Source organism: Ictidomys tridecemlineatus, unplaced genomic scaffold (genome assembly GCF_052094955.1).
Source record: "Ictidomys tridecemlineatus isolate mIctTri1 unplaced genomic scaffold, mIctTri1.hap1 Scaffold_103, whole genome shotgun sequence".
Lineage (NCBI taxonomy): Eukaryota > Metazoa > Chordata > Mammalia > Rodentia > Sciuridae > Ictidomys > Ictidomys tridecemlineatus.
Genome location: NW_027520990.1, coordinates 565,767 through 588,900, shown reverse-complemented (window position 1 = coordinate 588,900; position 23,134 = coordinate 565,767). Strand labels below are relative to the sequence as shown.

The window sequence follows — 23,134 nt, the reverse complement described above, 5'->3', positions numbered from 1 at the left end:
AGCAAAGCACTCTTGTAAAGACTATTTGAGGGAGTTCAACTGTGTTCTTTAAATGTCTACCCCAATATTCTTACTTCTATTGCCCATGTTGTACTTTCTACAACTTTGATAAAATACTAAAACACATGTCTATTCATAATTTTTAACTGGATCCTAAATGCTTTCTGAGGAGACATTCTCATTTCCATCAATCAAAGTTGATCCAAATGCTTAACTTTCTTGCAATATACTTAGGAAAAACTTGGAAGTAACATCAATGTTCTGATATTTATTAAATATTTAGTAAAGGATAGATATTAAAATGTATGGGTTTGTTCTAAGGGATTCATTGGATATAAATCTTCATCTTAAGATGATAGCATTTATCAAATTTAGAAATCTTACTGCTTCTCTCAGGCCTCAGTAACTGTTTTTGTCTTCTTGTTTTGGCTTCCACTTTCATGAAGAGCCTTGAACCAATCCCGCAATCTGTTGGCCACTTCCCTGAATTCCAGGTCACTGCATGCTGAAAACAAAGTGAAACATCACAAATCTTTATTAAGAATTCAGTAGGATGTCAATTCTATTTCTCCAATTGTTCCGATAGCCAGTGGAAGGTAACAGTAAAAGAAAAAAAACTAACCCAGGGACTAATTGTGATTCAGTTATTTTCAATGATAAACCTCAATACATGCTTCAAGCATAAGATGAAATTTAGCTATAATATCTTATTTGATAGAAGAGTATTTTTATTTTTTACACATTTTTATTGGTGCATATTTATTGTATATATAGATGGTTCCTTCTGATAAAATACTTGGTTTCAAGATTCCTATTGTGAACATCACAAAAAATTGTCTTGATATTTATGTGATTAATATGTTATGGAAAAGTGGTGGGGCATCTGAGATAATGAAGGTTTGAAAATCCAAAATGAACATTATACATTTATAATTGGCCATTCCTATAATAATATGTTACAAATTAGAATTCCTTGCTAGGATATTCAATATATGTTAAAATTCATTAACTAATACTGTTTCTATTTAGTTTAAGATAACATGTTTTTAAACAGAAAAATAAGATCATGCTATTTGGCATTAGAAAAGAGACTGTAAAATATTTAAGAAAATAAAACTACATTTTTGTCATTAAAAAGTGAAGATTAGCAAACTTTGACATTTGGAACTGAAGATAGTTTTGTCTATTTTAAAAATCATTATTTATCAAAAATTATTTAAAATAATACATGATAAGCTACACCAAAGCCTAATGTGCATGTGATTAATGCTACAATGTGGTAGATGAATTCAAGAGTTTGGTAGTAAAATGCTTTGAAAATATATTTTTAAAAACGTATTTATCTCACTTAGAGGACAACAGGTATTACAGATCTATGCCTTCTGCATGTTGCAATAAATAAGTGATTTCCTCAACTGCTAAGTATTCTGTACAAATACAGTTCTTGCTCATTTTATTGGAAAAAATTCATGCAATAGTGTTATAAAATGTTACATTATATATAAATTGCCTTCTGATATGATATATGGTATATATAGATATACTATAATACAATGTATGGAATCTAACACAATCAAGACAACTTCTTAGCACTTGAGGGCAACAAGATCTCAGATTTGAAAGACCTGGTACAGCTGGTGACCCAGATTAGCAAATCATAATTTTCGGAATTACTAGAATCAAAGAAGAAGGTTATATATATTTTTATGGGGGAAGGTAACAATTTTTCTTTTCATATACGAAGAATAAGGAATCAGAATGACATAATCATGCAGGCAGCATGATCATGGGAAAAAAATATTTCCTATGTCTAAGCCAGAAAATTCAAGTAAACAAAAGAGATCTGAAAACCAAATCTGAAAAATGAAACACACATTTTATCTTTTTTCCAGAAAATAATTGGGAAATAAGATATACCAAAGACTAAGGCAAGAAAGTGGATTACTGAGAAAAGTTGATAAAATGGAGAATTGAGGGGTGAAGAGCATTTCTAGGAAGATGGGAAGGGGGATTCCAGGCCAAATGTTGTGTGCTAAGTGCAGAGGCAAGTGATAGGAGGTCTGAAACTGCCTGTTCTGGGACAGAGCAATGTACAAAATACATAGCTCTCTCTTCACCTCAATGAATCTTTCTTTTGCTGAGAAGAAGCTTTTTGAGTCCATCCAATTCATTAATTCATGATTTTATTTGTTGCGCTTTAGGAGTCTTATCGGAAGTCAGGACCTCATCTTATACAATGAAGATTTGGGCCTACTTTTTTCTCTATTAGGCACAGGGTCTCTGGACTAATTCCTAGGTCCTTGATCCATCTTGAGTTGAGTTTTGTGCATGATGAGAGATACGGGTTTATTTTCATTTTTGATGCATATGGATTTCTAGTTCTCCCAGCACCAGTTGTTGAAGAGGCTATCTTTTCTCCAATGTATGTTTTTGGCACCTTTATGTAATATGAGATAACTGTTTGGGGAGACAAAATTTTTACCACATGCACATGAGATAGAGCAATAATCTCCAGGATATATAAAAACACAAAAATCTTAACACCAAAAAACCAAACAACCCAATGAGTAAATCGACTAATGAGCTGAACAGACAGACACTTCTCAGAAGAAGATATAAATTTAATCAACATACATAAAAAATGTTCAACATCTCTAGTAATTAGAGAAATACAAATCAAAAGTAGATGACTGAGACAAGTTATAACTGCCAGTCAGAATGGCAGTTATCAAGAATACGGACAATAATAAATGTTGGCAAGGATGTGGGAGGAAAGGCACAGTCACTGCTGGTGGGACTGCAAATCAGTGCAACTATTCTGGAAAGCAGTATGAGATTCCTCAGAACATTTAGAACGGGACCACCATTTAATTCAGCTATCCCACTCCTCAGTCTATACCCAAAGGACTTACAATCAGCATAATATAGTAATGCAGCCACATCAATTTTATAGCAGCTCAATTCACAATAGCTAAACTATGGAACCAACCTAGATTCCCTTCAATAGATGAATGAATAAAGAAATTGTGGTATATACACATAAGGGAATATTACTCAGCATTAAAAGAGAATAAAATTATGGCATTTGCAGGTAAATGGATAGACTTAGAGAATATAATGCTAGTTGAAGTCAGATAATCCCCTCAAACCAAAGGCCAAATGTTCTCTCTGATAAGTGGATGCTGATCCATCATGGGGGGGCATGGGGAAAATGGAGGAAATTTGATGGGGCAAAGGGGAGGGAGGAGCCGGGTGGAAGCATGAGGGTAGGAAAGATGGTGAAATGAGATGAACATCATTACCTTAGGTACATGTATGACTGCAAATATGGTGTGATGCTACATTTTGTATAACCCTAGAAATGTAAAGTTGTGCTTCAATTGTGTACAATGAATCAAAATGCATTCTGCTTTCATATATACCTAATTAAAATAAAGTTAAAAATGCATAGATCTTTTCAAACAGATGAAACAACAAACCTAGTGAAAGGCAAAGAAAATATGAATTTTATTGATGAGTGACAGTGATAAGGTCATAAAAGTTGTGCTCCTAATACAAATATCTACACTCTTCTGCTCAGGAAGATCTTAGGAAACAAAAACCTGCTCAAATTAGAGGGAATCTACATATTTATGCACTTTTAATATATGCATCACATATCTCTGGAAGAATATATATGAAGATGGTAAAACTCTCCACTTCAGGGATCTGGGTTAGAGGGAGAAACCTGTTTAAAGGAGTCCTACTTTGGCTACTCATCTCTTTTTTCACTTTGATTTGTGTGCTATATACCTGTTTTGACATTAAAAATAAACAGAACTTAAAAACTTTTTAAAAAGTTAGAAATGCATATAAACCTCCATTAAAAATCTCTTTTCTTTAAAGTTTATCCTGAAAGTATACAACATGTATTCAAGCATATTCTCTGAAATTGTTCAATATCATTTGTTCCGCTATACCAAGCAAAAAGCAAAGTTTCACCTACCAAGGTATCCCCTAAAGGTTCAAAGTTATTTTGTAGAACAGATTAATATGACATATCTCATTGTGTTCTAAAATCTGAGTATAGTGATAATACTTACTATGTATGTATAGTTGAACAATTCTGAAATCTCATGATTTTTGAAATTAAGTAATGCATAATAAATATAATAACATTTTAAACAAGTTACCAAATGGGAGATCCTATATCAGGATTGAATATAGAATCAAAGTTTTAGTCTCAATATTACATTGAGCTTAAATATTCCAAAAAAGTTGAAATACTTTTAATTAATAATTTTAGTAATTATAATGAATCAAACAATAATGATAAAATGCATACTTAGTGTGATAAATACTTAACATGTATTAATTATTTTAATCATTATAAAAATATATTGCTTCCATTTTAAAATATTAGGAAACTGAGGTATAGAGAACTGAGTAAGTCATCTGAGGTGTGTCGGATAAAGTGGCAAAACCAAGTTTTGAATCTATAAATTAGACTTCAGAATCCAAAGTCTTAATCCTGACCACAAATCACCTCAGAAATCTCAAAGGAAATGAACAAAGCAGCAAGTGCCAATTTAGAACAAAAAGAAGTCAAGCATCGCCTCCCTGAAAGCTTATAAACTCCATTTCATAAACGATGATTGCAAGGCTGTGAGCTGATCACCAATGCAGGGAGGTTTGATGTTAGCAAAGCATTTTCAAAAGACAATGTAAGACCTATAGGATGTAATTGTATCTCTGAATTCAAAGAAATCACAAGTCTTCAGGTCCAATGTTTGATACCAATTAAAAACAGATCAGGGATCTCAGTGAGCAATGAACTTCTGTACATGCCACCACACAGTCCACAGTAGGGGACAAGCCTCCTCCCCATGGGAACCACGCAGAGGTCCCCTACAAGTTTCTGACAGCAGCAGTGAGTTCCTAGAGTTCTTTTCCAGAAGAAAACAATTGATATTATTGTCTTTCTATTTTCCAAAATGTCTCTCACACAGATTCATTTTTCCAGAAATAATATCTTTCATTTATATAGCATGAAATACTTCTTAATGAGGTTTCAAAAATTTGATTTTAATAAAAATCCTGGAAGGTTAGGGAGAGGATCATTATCTTTATTTTTAATGCTGTGGAAGCGAGGACACCGAAGTTAAAGGACTGCTCTCAATTTTATAGCCAGTAGTGAACCGAAGCAGTGCTTAGTACTCATTAATCTAATTAAATTTGTAGTTAGGAAGGAATAAAAGAAATAAATCATGCTAAAATCATAATAAATATGATTTTAAATTAAAATTGAATAGTATTAAAAATTGCTTTTCAACCCAGGGTTGTGCAGTTGTAGTCAATTATTAATTAAAGCATGATGTCATATAAAGCAGAAAATGGGTGGGAAAAAGGAGAATTCATACATTTTTTAAAAATTATATAACTGTTTATTTTTATGTCCACAAACATTTGATGACACAAAATGTAGAGTAGAGAAGTAAGGATAAAACAAACAAACAAACAAAACCTCTATAATACAGAATAAAAACAAGGAAGGAAATACAGAAAATCTATCAAAGAAAGAAAAAGAGCCCTGGAGGATTGCTTAAGAAGTCTAACATCTGACACAGAAATGTTCATCATTTTGTTTTGTTTTTGTGGTACCAAGGATTGGACAATACCGGGCAGCCTTCCACTGAGCTATACCTCTAACCCTGTTTATTTTTGTGCTTTAAAACAAGGTCTCATGAAGATGCCTAGGCTGGCTTTGAACTTGGGATCTTCCTGTCTCAGCCCTCTGAGTTACTAGAATTAAAGACATATGCCACCCCACCTGACTGAGGAAAACACACACACACACACACACACACACACACACACACACACAGAATATCTTTCAAAATTTAGAACATTAAATATAGAAAGATCACAAAAGTTTTTAGGAAAAAAATTAAATAAGGAACAAGCCAAAGATCATCCATAAAAGATAAAAATATCAGCTCTGTATCCCACTAATTATAAACTATGATGGGTTAGAGAAGGTAACAAACCAAACCTTCAAAATTCTAAGGGAGATAATTTTAAACTTGAATTTCAAATCTATTCAATTATCAATCAAATAGGCCAGAATAAAGACATTTTTAGATGTGCAACAAATCAGAGATTTTACATTTCATATTACCATGAGAACGGGCTATAACAAAATGATAGAGGAAATTAAAAAAAATAAAGACATGAAATTCATAAAATAGTGACCCATGGAAGAAGTAACTTGAGAGGTAAAGAATTCAACCTAGCTGTGTAATGTATAAGGACAAAGTAAACTGATAGGTAGCTCAGGGACAAATCTGGTGGGCAGTAAGGAGAGTGACTTGGCACATAATGTCTGGTGGACAGCTTGTAAAAATTTGTACTCACAAAGGCAGTGGAGATATGAAATGTAGAATGTAGTTAAAATGGAAACTAGATTATTTATTTATTTTTCCCCTTGTTTGTTTGTTTATTGGTGCTGGGGATTGAACCCAGGGCCTTGTGCATACAAGGCAAGCACTCTACCAACTGAGCTATATCCCTAATCCTAACACTCCATATAATGAGGCAAAAAGTATATTCATACAGATGTACTTTTAGTGTAAATTTCACTGTTCTGTAAGCAATATTTCTATCATCATGAAATTGTAAAATTGTTGATATGCAACTTGATGCACCATATAAAGAATACCAATGAGACTCAACGGTTATGAAATATAAGTGCTATTAATTTTGTGAATAAGTGTCCAATTCTGGCTGCAAGAGGTAGAACAGTGAAAGTGAGAACGTCAAGAGTGAAAAGTGGCAATGCTCAGGACCTCACTTTTCAAAAAAGAGAAGGCTTGAGGTACTACTATCTAAAGAACTGGAAATGTAGTTAGGGGTTTTTGTTCTTTTACAAAGCATTTTTGTTTGTTTGTTTGACTAATACATTTTCACTGTTTATAGATGTCATCGGTAGGGATTAAGAATAATCATGACTAATACTGGAAAGAGAGAGGAAAATGGAATATATTTTTCCTTCATCAAACCAGAAAATCTAAAGTAATATTTGAGGTTGGTAGTCATTTTAAACATAAGAGTTTAGTCAATTGAAGAATAGTAACAATCACAATCGGGTGAAGATACAGCCCAAACCTATGTTCTAATATTCCCATTCAATGACACTAAGATATTTTCCCCAACTTCTGTGTCTATGCATAGATAATTTCCTCAACTCAGTCTCAGTGTCTGTGGACTTCATCCATCTCATCATTTAGTCTCTGATGTAAAATGTCACTTAAATATATTACTCTAGAAGTTAGTACCAAAATAAAAGCATGTCATTAAAAAAATGAGCTAGTCAGGTACTTAAAACCTGCATCATTTGAAAATGATTAGCTCTATGACCCAGGAGAGCAGGGGTGGGCATGAGCAGAAGGAGGGCAGTAGGTTGGTGGCTGTCCTAACCATTGATCATTTTCAACCTCAAAATTAGCAGAAGAAATCATCTGTCCTCTTCTTCCTCATGACTCTCTTTTGTGGAAAGCACTGGGTGATAAATACATGCAACTTATGTGGATGAGATTGAAAACAGGACAATTAAGATTTGTTGATTATATTCATTAAGTCAAAAATTGGGGTATTAACTTGTATTATGTAACACATCATGCTTAGAGAGTTTACATACTTTATCCAAATCACAGGTATGTGGTGGCAAATCTGGTGCTTCTAATTCAGAAAAATTTCTATTATGTTCAATTATCATCTTTTCCATATCAATAACCAGTGTAATATACCAGTGATAAACCAAATATACCATTTATTCACAGCTCAGATTTTTAACATTCATTACTCAGAGAGGATCAAATTTGAGAGTTGGAGAGATTTCAGGAACAATTTAGTGTCTTCCGTAAACCCAGGGCATCTATTTTGAAAAACTCAAAATTCAACATTCATTAATACAATATTTTATGCAGAAACTTTTGACAATATTTTTTTATGAATTTGAAATAATTTTTGCTGACAATTAACTCATTTTATTTAAAGTTGGCAATGATTTAACTACAATTACTGAATAAAACAGGGATTCTTGCCAAGTTAGAAACTTTACACATTTTCTTAAGTTTAATTAAACTTCATAAAAATGTAAAAATTAACAAATGTGATGCATTTAATAATTATTTAACTAATCATTTATTATTGGTGATTATTTATTTTTCTTTATAGAGTCAATACTATTTTTTTAAGTCTAAAGTGTTTAGTTTTGACACTTTAATAGATATCAATGACTCTACATGTCACAAAAGAAAAAGATGAAAGAAAGAAACTTTTTTTTTTAGATTGGCTAACTTCACTTAGCATTTTTCTCTGATATAAGGAGGCTGATTGATAGTAGTTAGGGGGTACTTGGGAGGAACAGACAAACTCTAGATAGAGAAGAGGGGTGGGAGGGGAATGGAGAGGGCAGGGGGTTAGCAATGATTATGCAATATAATGGACATCATTATCCAAAGTACAGGTATGAAGACACAAATTGGTGTGATTATACTTTATACCAGATATTTGAAAAATTGTTCTCTTTATGTGTAATATGAATTGTAATGCATACCACTATCATTTATTTAAAAAATCAATAAAAAAGAAATTGTTAAAATGATCCTGATTGATTCATAATGTGTTTACTGAATGCTATGTCCCCTCAAAATTTATATGTTGCAAACTAATCTGCAATGTTTTGATATTTGGGAGTATGAGGTTGGGGATAGAGCCTTCATGGTAAGGGTTAGTATCCTTTTACAGAGGCCAGCGAGATCCCCCATGCCTTCCACCATATCACACACAGGTAGTCAATGGCCTTCTGTGAACCAGAAAGCAGACCTTTAGCAGATACTGAATCGATTGGCGCTGCCTTGATCTTGGACTTCTTACTCTCCAGAAGTGTGAAGAAGAAATTTCAGTTGTTTATGAGCCACCCAATCTGTGGTATTCTGTTATAGTAACCCAAGTGGATTGAGACATACTATCACAGATATAGAGATTATTATTATTATTAAGAACACCCATTTATTAAAAAATGAATACTTATTTATGACAATATGATTCATTAAAATGATTATATATTCTAAGAAAACTCAGATGTAATAAAGAGTTCCAGACAGTTGGATGTTCTGAGAAGATTCAAATTAGGGACAGAGATCACATTGTAAGTGGGCATTATCTTTGAGAAAATTTTGTTTTCTTACAACTGAATCCTATCTCTATTGGACTTGACTCATGGTTTTAAAAATAATTTATCAGATGATTCATTCTTGTGAAATATTAGAAAATAATTACATTATGTAATGAGCGATGAAAGGAAGTAGTATATAGTAATTTAAACACATTTGTGTTAGTTCACAAAATACCAGTCATTTTTGGTCAACAAATTTCCCTTTCTCTGATTTTCTATGGTCTATGAGGTGAAGAAATGACATATCACCACTATCACTCTTGATGAACCTGTGACGTTCCCTTCTTTCATCATTTAAAAATATATATTCTGATGGTCTCTGTAGTGGGATCAGGTTGGTATGTGAGTGTAGTACAGTTAAAATCTCTCAGAATACAATTATCCTAAAGATAAAGAATTTAAGTTTGTCTTAATATGAGTATTTTCTTGCAAAACCAAATTCATTATATAATAAAAGATCCAAGGTATTTTTCTCTAAATATCAACTCATATTCTCCCATTACATATGGCTACTTTGTCCCAAAGACACAAAAAACAAGGTAAGGGAAAGTACTTTAAAATAGTACAATGTTTATTTCAGGTTGAAGAAAAATTATCACTTGTTGGATATAGTCTTAATTCTTTGACTCTACATAATCATATATTACTGAATCATCCTATATTGTATAGCTACCTCTACAACACAAAAGTGATAAATGAATGTTTATGAATAGATGTCATAGATTTATATATTTGCTTATTTCAGTTAAAATAATATCTGTCACACCCTCAGACTGTTTCTTGTTATTTTCTTTGAAAACTCTTAAAAACTGGATCATAGAGTATGAACATTTAAATGTAACATGCTCTGTAATGTGCAAACTTTTAATTCCAGAAAACACTCATGAAATATTAAAATGCACATTATTTTCTTTTGCATCCTATAATTCAGTCATTGAGAAATGAAGTAGTATAGGTATGTAACTGTTTAAATGAAATCAATGAATTTAAACATTTTTCTTTGGAATTAAAACAACATAATTGACATGAATTACATATTTATCTAGGACAATCTAACAAAAATGAGTATAGAATGTGTCTTCCACAGAATAACTGGCTCCAGACAATTCATAAAACTAGAAAAAGTTAAAGATCCCAGAAATTTCCCTGGAATATATTTATGAAGCTGCAAAACAAAGAGTTGCTAACATTCTCTCAAGTTGTGAACTGTGTTCCTAGCATGGAGTACAGTCAGAAAACTTTTTCCAAAGCAAAATTTCAAAATGTACCTATCACTAACTTAAGGTAGACAATAGAAACACATAAACTTGAAAATAAAATAACATTTCCTAGCTAAAAATAAATAATTCTGGACCTTTTGCAGATATGTTAGAAAAAAATTTCTTTTGTAAAAATCAGTAGATAAATATTTTAGGAGAAAATTCATAAGCAGAGGCTTAAGATGTTGGATAAAGGACAAGTATAGTATGACTCACACTTATAAACCAATACATCTTTGGCTTGATCAAAATAAACTTTTAGTCCATTTGTTACAAGAACATAGACTAAGTGACTTATAAAAAACAGAAATAGTTTTTTAAACAGTTCTAGAGGCTGAGAAGAGTATTATAAGACTCCAGCAGATTTCAGCAGATTTGGTGACTAGGGAGGGCTCTCTCTTTGCTGTGTCCTCACCTGGAAGAAGGATTGAGGAGCAACTGAGCCTCCTTTGTAAAGGTACTAATCCTATTCAGGAGGTCTTCTCCCTCATTATCACTATCTCTTCACTTTCCCCAAAACCCCACTTTCTAATACATATTTTGGCTGTTAGGATTTCAACCTATGAATTTGGGGGATGCAAATATTCAGACCATTGCACTCTTCTAGGTGCTTTCCCTGGTAAATAAAGAGGGACTTTATTTATAAAATTTTCATTTTTATTTAAAAGCCCCATATATAGATGCATATGCGCGAATGCGAAGCACACACACACACACACACACACACACACACACATATATATACATATTTAATATTTGTATGTGCACAAATTTACAAACATTTGTCTGATTACAGAGTATAACACAAATACAAATGTCCCATACTAGAATAGTGTTGAGAATTTTTAAATGATGTTTTTCTTAAAAAGCTCAGTATAAAATTTCCTCCTGATATTGTCAAGACAGAAGGATGGATTTTGAGTAGATCCTGTTGTAATTAAGTAGCCATGTGTCTGCTGTGCAAACATACAGAATCAGGTAAGTTACTTTGTAAGTCCTCTAGGACAAAGAAAAAACACACAGGCAACACATACACACACAGAGACACACACAGACATACACATCTTTGAGAGTAATTCATTACCAAGGATTATTTTGGTCTGAGTGTGCTGTAAGTTAAAGTCACAGAAATATTTTTAAATGATAAATTATGAACATGAAGGTGTGAGTCTTCAGCATTCCTATAAATCATAGTTTTATTAGAACATGAGCTACAATTTCTATAGCCATTAAAAAATATTGATGTCACAAGTGTATTTGAAACTTTGTGACTCATAAATAACTGTTTTTTTGATGTGCAGCCTAAGGAAGGAGGTGTTCTGTACTGAAGGCATTTTGCTCCGGCATTACAGAAGACATGTTGAATAGATGAGTCTCCAAGCAAGCACCTGGGCAATAGAATACATGATTCATTATATTCTGACATTCAGTGGCATTTGGGTTATAGAAAGGTCTTTCTGAAAAGCAAGAGCAACTAGGGACCAGATCAAGTGACAAAGTAGCATTACAGACAGACATCTAAAAGATGACAAACTTTGTTGGAATATTTAATGTCCTGCAAAACACAAGTCCATTTCTGTCAAAAGAATAAGAATGAATATTAGATTATGCCAATCCTTTTGAAACTAAATCATTTGAATCAAACTATTTGAAACTTCAAATATTTGCTGATCTTTTTTACTAACAGATTATGACACGAAATTATCTATAACATTTAATAATTATATAACCAAAAATGCTATTTAAATTCCATGCCTGCAGTTATTACTAATCTGTATTTCTAGAGAGATCATGGAGATATAGTCATCTAATTAAACCAAATTTATAGAATTGTCTCTATCTTTTTATTAAATGGAGATCACTATCAAGTTGATGAGAGAAATAATCCTCCACTAATTTTAATATCTTCTCCACATTTTCCAGCAAACCAAAGAACCATGGAGTAGTCAGTAAAATTAGAAGGTAGGGGAGTACACTAGGATCTATTTTGGGATAGAGGTGCTGTATGATTTCTTCATTGGTGAAAGGTAAATGCAGCATTCTATTGTGACTTTTTTTTTTTTTTTTTGCAGTTGGGGATGCCATGTGATGTAAAGACAATCTTGTTAGATTTCCAGGGCTGTCATAACAAACTACCAAAGACTGATGAGCATAACAATAATAATTTATTTCCATATACTTTTAGATGTCTAAGATCAAGGTGTTGGCAGATTTGCTTTCTTCTATGGCCTTTCTCCTTGGCTTGCAAATGGACAACTTTTTATCCCTGGTCCCCTCCTCTCTCTGTTGTTTGCTGGTTGCCATGAGTTGAGCAGCTTAGTTCCACCATGCGTTTCCATCATGATGTTCTACCTCACTTTAAGCCCAAAGCAGTGAGGGAAGCCAACCTTGAAATGAAGTCTCTGAAACTGTGAGCATAAATAAGTCTTTCCTCCCTTAAGTCAGTTTTCTCAGATATTTTGTCTTAGTGACAAAAAGCTAACAGTCTGTTTTGTCTGTATCTCAATTTCTTCTCATAAGTATACCAGTCAGATTGGAATAGACTCTGTTATTGGGCCTCATATTAACTTAATTATCTTTTCAATGGTCCTGTGTCCAAAATCAGTAACATGCTGAGGAACTGGAAATTGTACTTTATCTACCATAAAAACATTAGGGGGACATAATTCAGACCACACTAATAGACATGGTTTGAGCTTATGACACATTGTCAGGGTGTCACAGAATGCAATTTAAACTACCTAACAATTATATTGTAGGTTGACTATAGGTAGTGATTGTATACTATACTGAAAATGCTAGAAGAAAGAATTTTAAGTATTTTCCTCATAATGAAGTGATAAATGTTTGAGAGGTACATATGTTTAACCTGATTATACAATATGTATAAATACTGAAATATTATTTGGTAACCCCTTAATATGTACAATTCTATATCTATTAAAATAAATTCAATTTAAAAAGAAAGATAAAATTATTCTCAGAGTCAGCCTTCTAGATCTGTAAGTTCTATATTCATGGCTTCAATCAACAGGGAATGAGAAATGTAGCACAGTGTCTCAAAACCATTTTGTGGTCAATGTCATCATTGTATATGTATATACAACAGTGGTTCCATAATATTATGTTGCCTAGTGATATGTTAACTATTTTACTTAGAGAAAGTACACTCTATTATAGCCACACAATGACAAATTCTACTATTGATGCATATTTCAGAATGTATCTCCATCATTGAGACACATATGACTATATTTAAAAAACTACATCTGTACTGAACATTTACAGAACTCTTGTTTGCATCATTCTCTAAATAACAACACTATTACAACTACTTACATAGCATGTATATTGTATTAGATATCAGAAATAATCTACAGCTTTTTAAAATTATGTGAGAAGATGTGTGTAGGCTATTACCAATACTGTGCCATTTTAATAAGGGATTTTATGAATCCTCAGATTTCTGTGTCCTGAAGATTTTAGTACCCTCAGGGTCCTGCATCCAATTCCCCTGCATATATAGAGAGGCATTTGTAAATGTTTTAGATAAATTTTCATTTTTTCCTTGTGTTTCTTTCTGTTTCTCAAACATTTCATTTCTTTGACAATTTTCACTCATAATTGCATTCTGAAGAAGGTGATGAAAGGAGAGCCTGCATTTCTCATTTTTTCCCAATTTTTACTAATGTTGTTACACCCCAAATCTCTGACTCCCTCTCTAGTCTGCGCCTGCCTGAGATGAAAGCACTGCTCGGACAGTCCACTTAACCACTGCTCCTCCCAGCACCAGCCTCAGTGATGGTGCTCTGTGAAGGGTTATATTTTATTTCATGAAGCAGGGTTCTGAAGTATAGCACCATTCTTAAACATGGAGCTGAAAATTTATTAAACAAATTTATTTTCTTTATAATGTAGCAGATGTTTACTGTGCTTTCATTTAATATACATCTCAAAGAGTGATATAACATATATTATCAATTCAGGTTTTTTTTTTTGTTACCACACCATAAATCTTCTGTATAATAAAGTTCTGTGTAGGGGTGAGTGTGTGTGTGTGTGTGTGTGTGTGTGTGTGTGTGTGTGTGTGTGTATATATATACACTTTATTAAATTTTTTGAAATGTGTATTTTTTGAAATGACACTTCAATAAAGAAAATTGAATTACACCTATTATAATTTCCTCATCTTCATGGGATAATTACTCTGACAATAAAAATTTGAAATTATTGTTTGAATAAATGGATGGTCAAACAGGGGTCAAATCAATGGAAACTACAGTATTATTCTTTTTTAATGTTTTACTTCCATTGAGATTCTCCTTTTGTAATAGCTACAAATTTTAGATATCTAGAAAATACGTTTCAAAACCCATGTATTTCATAAGCATACCATGGCATTCTGATATGTCTTCTTTCCTAGTGGATGGTAATTTTATGGTCACATATATCTACACAGAGTAAAAATAATAGTCTTCTGCCATTTGAAAGATGAGGTAAAGTAATGCAGATCCATTCAGATTATTATTTTACCTGATAGACTGGCAGATTAATCTTTAATGGCAAAAGACGGACAGTAAAGGTTGTAGAAGGTTAGACAGTAATCAACAAATGCATATTTAATCAGATGAATTCCATTCAGGAACCTGCCAAGAACTGCTTTCACTCTTGCATAATATTGATGGAAGGCATGCCTGCTATTAAAATCAATTCTAGTAGCCATTAAGAGAATTACTGTGGGGTAAAAATGAAGCAGTGAGCTCAAAGGTTGGTACTTCTGGCGATCATTTGAACTAATAAAAACTGACTGGCTTTGCAAGAGAAACATACATAAGTTTGAAATAAGTGAATGAATTTTCAAGTTCATAAAACACTGTCAGGTCATTTCAGAAAATCCTTTACAATGAATACTTCTCAAATAATTTAAACACATTCTTTTCTAATACACTAAAAAGTATAATCTAATACTGCATTAGAATATAATTACCGTTTGTGGCAAAACACAATAAAAGGTTAATGAATTTATACTCCTGATGCGGATGCAAAGTTAATTAAGAGTTGTAGAAAAGCAGTGTTATTGAAAAGTAATGTTGAGAAATGATTCTCAAATTAGTTTACATTGTTAGCAAATAGGTATATGTTTTTTAATTACTGGTTATTGTTATTTAAATATTATGTACATAAAATTATAGGAACAGTTAAAACCTATGTCACTTTTTAATTTGAAACTGCAGTTTAGAACATGTCTTTATATTTAGTGTCTTAAACTAACTCACATGACTCAAGTCTTTGTATCGACCTCCATAAGAAATTAAATCTTTAGATTACAAGCAATACATAACACTCTATGTTTTATAATTTGTATTGCTTATCATAAGTGAATAATTCTGTATGAACAAGGAGATTATTTCTTTGGCAATTTACCTATAACTCAGAGGAGTTTTTATTAAATGGGAATGATGCTTCTATTTTGCATGTTACAGAGCATAGTTAAACAATGATGAAATTGAAAAAGGTATTTTTATAAGAACATTATGTCCTATAATGAAATATTATTTTAGAAACTTTAAACACTGAAATGGTTGAATATATTATATTATTAAACTTTTAATAAGTAATTTTTGTGTTATTAGTGTTTATTTTTTACTATTAATTGATTTGACTTAAGGTACATATCATTATAATTTTAAAACATATTCAACACTAACACAAGGAAGGCTTAGTAGTATACTTGACAAAAGATAAATGAGACTCTAAACAAGGACAACTAGCCAGACCAAGCTTTTGCATTTTATTGCTGAATAATTCAAGTACTAAGAGATCTACATGGAAGAGACACAGCTGGCTAGAGAAGGAAGCTAGTCTCAACAGTCTCAAGGGATTGCACGACTAGCTATGAGGCTGTTACTAAGCATTCCACCTGGAAGTAAGCCAGGGCCATTGGCTTCCTGCAGTAAGTGGATATGGATTGTATTATATCATTTCTTTCATGTTCAAGTGTAGTGTGACCGATTAGCAAAGTCATGCTAGGAGCACAAGAGCTCCCACATTGCTGTTATACAAGGTGTGTTGTTGTGTGATCTATGACATTTGCTAAAGCAAAACAAACATAAAATGGTTAAATCTTGCTGTGTCCCATTATTTTGGCCATTGATATGAACTCAAGGTCACTACTGCCAGCTGAAGAGAATGAGGGATTGTCTCACCAACATTGTTTAGGTTAAACTCAAGTGTTTATTATTTTCTCAATCATAAAGTTTGAATACAACATGAAAAGAAAAAAAATTTTAATGATTGTATATGCTAAATATTCTATTTATAAAATCAGAATAAAAAATAGTGCTCGATATTATGCATTGCTTTTCAGACTGTATATAATGTCTAATTCTTGATCCCTGGTAGAATTTGTGATAGTTTGAATCTAGAATGTTGCCGAAAGTATCAGGTGCTGAAGGCTTGGTTCCCAGATAGTGGCACTATTGAAAGGTGGCAGAAACTTTAGAAGGTGGGGCTTAGTTGAATGAATTAGGTTCCTGAGAACATGCCTTTGATGGATACATTTCATGTTGTGTACATAGTTTCTCTCTCTTTCTCTCTGTCAAAATAAACCTTTCCTTCTTTTAAGTAGCTTATATCAGGTATTTTGTCACAGCAGTGGACAATTGACTAACATAGCATCTATGTTATGTGATATTTCCTCTGTTCCAGATATTTTTCTCATGGGGGATCAGATGGTTTGAGGAAGACTTTTTGTCTCTATATTAGTCCTGATAGAATCCCAAGGCCATAATAATAACTGGTGACAACTCAAGACTCTTTACCTCTTCTGTGTTATTTATTGTACTGTAGGTTGACAAGACTTTGATTTACTTTTCCAGAATCTCTAACAGGACTTCCCCAGATTAGATTCCATCTGAATGCAGTCTCAAGCTATATTTGGAACACAGAAGAGTAGTATGTTACTAAACTTTTTGTAACTGTGCCCAAAGTGCCTGACATAAACAACTTACTGGAGGAACAGTTTATTTTGGCTCACATTGCAGAGACTTCAGTACATGGTTGGCTGACTCCATTGATATGGGCCTGAGGTGAGGCAGAACATCATGGAGTAGTACATGAGGGAGGAAAGCTGCTTGCTCATGGCAGATGGGAAACTGAGAGAAAGAGGAAGGGGTGGGGAAAAGTCAAACCTTTCTGTGGTATGCCCCTAGAGTTCTCCTTCCTTTAAATATGTCCTGCCTCCCAGTTGTCCATTAAGCCATCAAATGGATTTTGATTATCCTTTTGGGTATCAAATGGATCAATCTACTGATGTTGTCAGAACCCTCATGAATCATTGTCAAAAAGTCCCACCTTCAAATCTTGCTGCATGGGGACCGGTGCTTTTAGTACATAATATTTTGGGGGACATACCAGATTCAAAACATAACAAGGAACGACAATATTTTTGCTTACCTAGCAGAAGCAAGCAGACCTAAGGTATGGTTAGATGTATGACTTTGGGGGCCTCTTCTCTGGATGTATTTTTTTTCCCTAAAAATCATTCACCTGTATTTTATTTTCATACTTTCTATTTTATTTCCTACTATGAATTGTAGTGTATTCCCCCTAAGTCAGATGTTGAAACTATCATCCCCAACATGATTTTATTTGAAAATAGTCTTTAATAGGTAAATAAGTGAAAATGAGGATATGATTGGAACTAGGATTAGATGAGACTGTGACTTTTTGGAGAAGAGGTAGAGATTCTCATTCTCCTGTCTGTCCCATTTTCTGTGTTTCTTCTGTGTTGTGTTAGGACACAGAAGGGAGATTTCATGGACACTCGAGGAAGACAGCCCTCACCCAAACTTGATCTTATTGGTTGGGACCCTGACCTCAGATTTCCAGCCTTCAAAGCAATAAGAAAATAAATGTCTGTTGTGTGAGTCTGTGGTGCTTTCTGATGACAGCCTTAACTAAAAACACTGAAGAGAGCATTAGACAGATGAGCATCCCTAGAGCACTCCTTGAAAGATGGCAAAAACCTGACTGTCATACCTGCCTGCCTTTACTTGTTTCTCCAAAACTTTCAATAAGAGCACAAAAATCACATCACTTTGAAATACCCACAGTGATTTATGAAGCTCCAACTGAATTTCAGATAAAGTCTTTTTCTAGGATAGACAAAGCCAAATGGGTTCTCATGGGACTAGCAGGTTTTGTTGATGGTGTGAAAATCTCATGGGACTATTTCTCAAATAGAACAAAGCCATTTTGTCCCTACTTCAACAACAGGGGTATTGCTACACAAGTTTTTTTGGGTGGTTTTTTAAAACAAATATTCATTGCTACACAAATAGATATAAATTTTCTTCTAAAACAGCTTTGGAGTTTAAGAAAATGGAACAAGAAAACATGATAATTAAAATGCACTTAGATGAAATGTAGCAAAGTATTTCAAAGAATTGTGCCTAATTAGTGATGACTTTAAATAGTAATATTATGGGCCAGGCTATGTGGGCACTGACCAAATAGACTGCATTTTACACTGAGACTCTATATCGTGTAAGAAATGCTTCTCCCATGGGACAGCCCCACTGCTGTACCCAAAAACAGTTGCTTAGCATAGCACGTTTGGCAACACAAAATGACAATTCTTATACAATGTAAAACTGTTTTATTTTGGGTTCCCATTTTTCTTGGACAATATACCCTGTCAGAGAATGATTTTCTAGACTTTAGTAACCATTCTTTAACTTGTACTCAAGTAGGGTCGGTCATTTTGACCCATTTCCCCTTTTGCTTATGATTTTAAATCTCATGATATTTGTTTATGATTTTGGATTATAGCAACCACTTATGATTAATATGGTTGTGGAATATAAAGATTGCTTTAATCCTTGTAGGAGGTGGAAGGGTGCAGACTTATAGCCTGCCCCTTGGCCCATCAGCCAGTGAATCTGGACTCCAGCTGATGTATAAAGATTGTTTCATATCCTGCTTTAAGATCAATCAATTTAGCCATAAAATAAAAGTAAGTGGATGACCATTAGAAAACTGTTATATTCATGGGAAATATACATTTTTTCTTCCTTTTTTCTCTTGTTCCTTCCTTTCATTTTAAATTTCTTCCCTCTTTTGGTTTTGCTACCATTTTTACTTAGGCTACTACAAAGTGCCAGTATAGACAATTGATCAGCATACCCAGACTTCACAGATCCCTAGAGTGACAAGACTCAGGTGTCCTAGTTCCATCAGCCTTGGTGGAAATTTGCAGCTATTCACAAACCGTTTCCTTTGGAGCAGCATGACTATCCACAGACTAGTCCTTGGAGATGGGCATCTAGACCAACCCAGTAAAGTCCTCTACCAAGGAAAGACTACTGTCCTGGTTGGACAGACTCATCTTTTGGCCTCCATCATCATCAGTCATAGTGTGGGTTTTGGGGAACATCTGAGACTGTGAATGTCCTTGTATATGTGAGATTAAGATGTCAGCCAGGTGAGTGTCAGCTCTTGTGTCCAAAAACTGCCTTCACTGACACTTTCTCCAAATCAGACAGCCTAATGTGGAGGAAGAATCTATTTTCTGAGACTCATAGGGTAGTAAGCATAAAACTTTTCCATGGTGGGACCTATGGGCAGATCCTAATAGTGTCCACCCCCAGTTCCATACTCACAGATAACACTTCCAGAATAGATCTAGTGCCAGAAAAAAATGCATGGCTGCAGTCTATTCAACTTTTATTCCACCCATCATCACCTGTCACTGATGATACAGTCATAGGCCATAAGTCTGCCCTCACAGTAAACAGTCCATAGCAATGTGGGTCTTGGTACAACCCTGTGCTGATATGGCCTTCACAGGCTGGGATCTTAAATTGTAAAATAGTATTGTAACATTTGTAACTACAGACATAGAGGACTGCTGATTCTTTCCAGAGCTAGGTGGATTTCTACAGTCACCAGAACACAGGCTGGTGACTGTGGATGAAGTATTTGGACCCATGGAGAGGTTGGTATGGTTAGAGTACACTTTATAGGTGCTTCCACAATTCATGACCAACAACTATCCACGGATATGGGAAAAACTGGGCTTGAATTGCCCTGTATGACTGAAACAGTGGCAATAGGTCATAGCAGTTTCACAGCAAGCTTGGACTTAGCCCATCATCTAGTATTAAAATAGTAGATATGACTGCAAAACTCAAAGTACATCATCTGCATAACATTCTGTATAAAATTAAAGATTCATAAAACAGAACTAAAAACCTAATCTTTCAATGTGAAGATGATGTTGGCCATCAAAAAGCATCATGAACTCGCAGGGAACTTGGATTTCAACTACCAGTCAAAATAAAGTCCCAGTCACCAACAAGAGAGTAACCATTTGCAGGTGGAGAAATTAAAATTTATTTTAAGAAAATTCAAGAATCTTTAAAAATATATAGAAAATTATTTTATACTTTAAAATAAAGAACACATGGAAGCAATATAAAAAAATCAAATCCTTGAGCTGAAAAATGCAACAGATTGAAATTTAAAAAGCAACAGAAGGTATCAAAAACAGAATAGATCAAACAGAAGGGAGACTGGTGAGAATAAAGACAGGCTATTTGAAAACACACGAAGAAGAAAACAGAGAAATCAATGAAGAGAGATGAAGAAAGTTTACAGGGACTTTGGAATAGCACTGAGAGAACATATATTTGAATTATTGAGATTCAACAGGGACTTGTGACTTGAGTATGGCAGAGATGAATAAGAAATTTTCAAGTGGATCATAATAGAAAATGTCTGAAACTTAGGAAAAAAATTTAAATGCAAAGCAAAAATAAAATAAAAATCAAAACAAAACAAACAAAGTAAGGTACAAGTCAGTCAAAGCTCATCAGACAGATTTAACCAAGTCTATGCCAAGATGTATCTTAAGGTAGCAATCACTCAAAAGGAGAATCCTCAGCATAGATCTCTCAGACCAGTGAAGAGGGGCCTTGGATTTTTATAATACTAAAGGAAAAGAACTGGTGATCTTTTGGCACTCTGCAAAGATAACATTTAGAAATGAAGGAGAGAAGAATACAGACCCAGACACACAAAAGCTGTGAGAATATGTCCCATCATATTCCTAAAATAAATGCTAAAGGGAATTCTTCAAACTGAAAGAGAGACATTGAAAACTCATAGGAAAACATGGGATATTAGAAAACATCTCAGTAAGAATAACTACACAGACAAATAGAGAATGCTCTAGTATTATAAACATGGTGCACAAACCATTCATATCTTCAGTATTATAACTAAAAAAACATTAACATAATAAGCACATTAGTGTGTTAAAACATAGGTAATTGAAAGATGTAAAATGAGAGATCAAAAATTTTAAATGTAGAGAGGACTGGAATACAAGTATGAAATTCTTTGTTAGTATATTTTCTTTTCATTTGTTGCTTCCATTCTACCTTTTATGAAGACTTAATGATGTTGTTATCATTTCAAAATAGCTTATTATAGTTAAATATTTTTATAAACCTCAAGGGACCACAAAGCAAAAATGTATAATGGATAAAACAAAAATAATAAATGATAAATGAGGCATCAAAACACACTACTATAGCAAATCATTTCACCACAATGAACACCTGTAAGAAAAGGAGAATACATAGACCAATGGTACAGAATAGATGATACAGAGACAAACCCACATAAATACAGTTATCTCACACTAGATAATGGTTTCAAAAACATTCAGTGGAGAAAAGATAGTCTCTTCAACATATGGTGCTGGGAAAACTGAAAATCCATATGTAGCAAAATGAAAACTGCTCTCTCTCACCCTATACAAAAATCAACTGATAGGAAAAAAAATATAGACCCAAATCTCCACCAAGTCAGCTTAGAAACTAACTTCCTTAACAAGATCCCTAAATCACAAGAAGTAAAATCAAGAATCAATAAACGGGATGGAATCAAACTAAAAAGCTTGTTTGCAGCAAAGGAAATGATCATTAATGTGAAGAGAGTGCCTACAGAATGGGAGAAAATCTTTACCACACACACCTCAGATACAGCATTAATATCCAGGATATATGAACACAAAATAAATTAACACCCAAAACACAAATAACCCAATCAATAAATAGGCAAAGAAATTGAACAGACAATTCACAGAAGAAGAAATACAGGAGATCAACAAATATATGAGAAGATGTTCAATACTACTCTAAGATTTTGTCTCACTCCAGTCAGAATGGCAATTATCAAAAACACAAGCAATAATAAATGTTGGCAAGGATGTGGAGAAAAGGCACACTCATACATTGCTGATGAGACTGCAAATTGGTGCAACCACTCTGGAAAGCAGTGTGGAGATTCATCAGAATCCTAAAATAGAACTATCATTTGACCAAGTCATCCCACTCTGCAGTTTATACCCGAAGGACTTAAAATCAGCACATTACAGTGACACAGCCACATCAATATTTATAGCAGCTCAATTCACAATAGCTAAATTATGGAACCAACTAAGTGGCCTTCAACAGATGAATGGATAAAGATTCTTTTGTATATATACAAAAGAATAAAATTATGGCATTTACCAGTAAATGAATGGAACTGGAGAATGTTATGCTAAGCAAAATAAGTCAATTTCAAAGAAACAAAAGCTGAATGTTTT

At 33.5% G+C, this 23,134-nt stretch overlaps 1 long non-coding RNA gene across 1 annotated transcript in view; it reads right to left on the bottom strand.

Moving 5' to 3' along the window:
• Nucleotides 1-342: 342 nt before the first annotated feature.
• Nucleotides 343-23,134, bottom strand: part of LOC144372429 (uncharacterized) — a 63,910-nt gene continuing 41,118 nt past the window's right edge. Inside the window, exon 3 of the long non-coding RNA XR_013432446.1 lies at nt 343-505. This is a non-coding gene — a long non-coding RNA (uncharacterized LOC144372429). The remainder of the gene's footprint in view (nt 506-23,134) is intronic.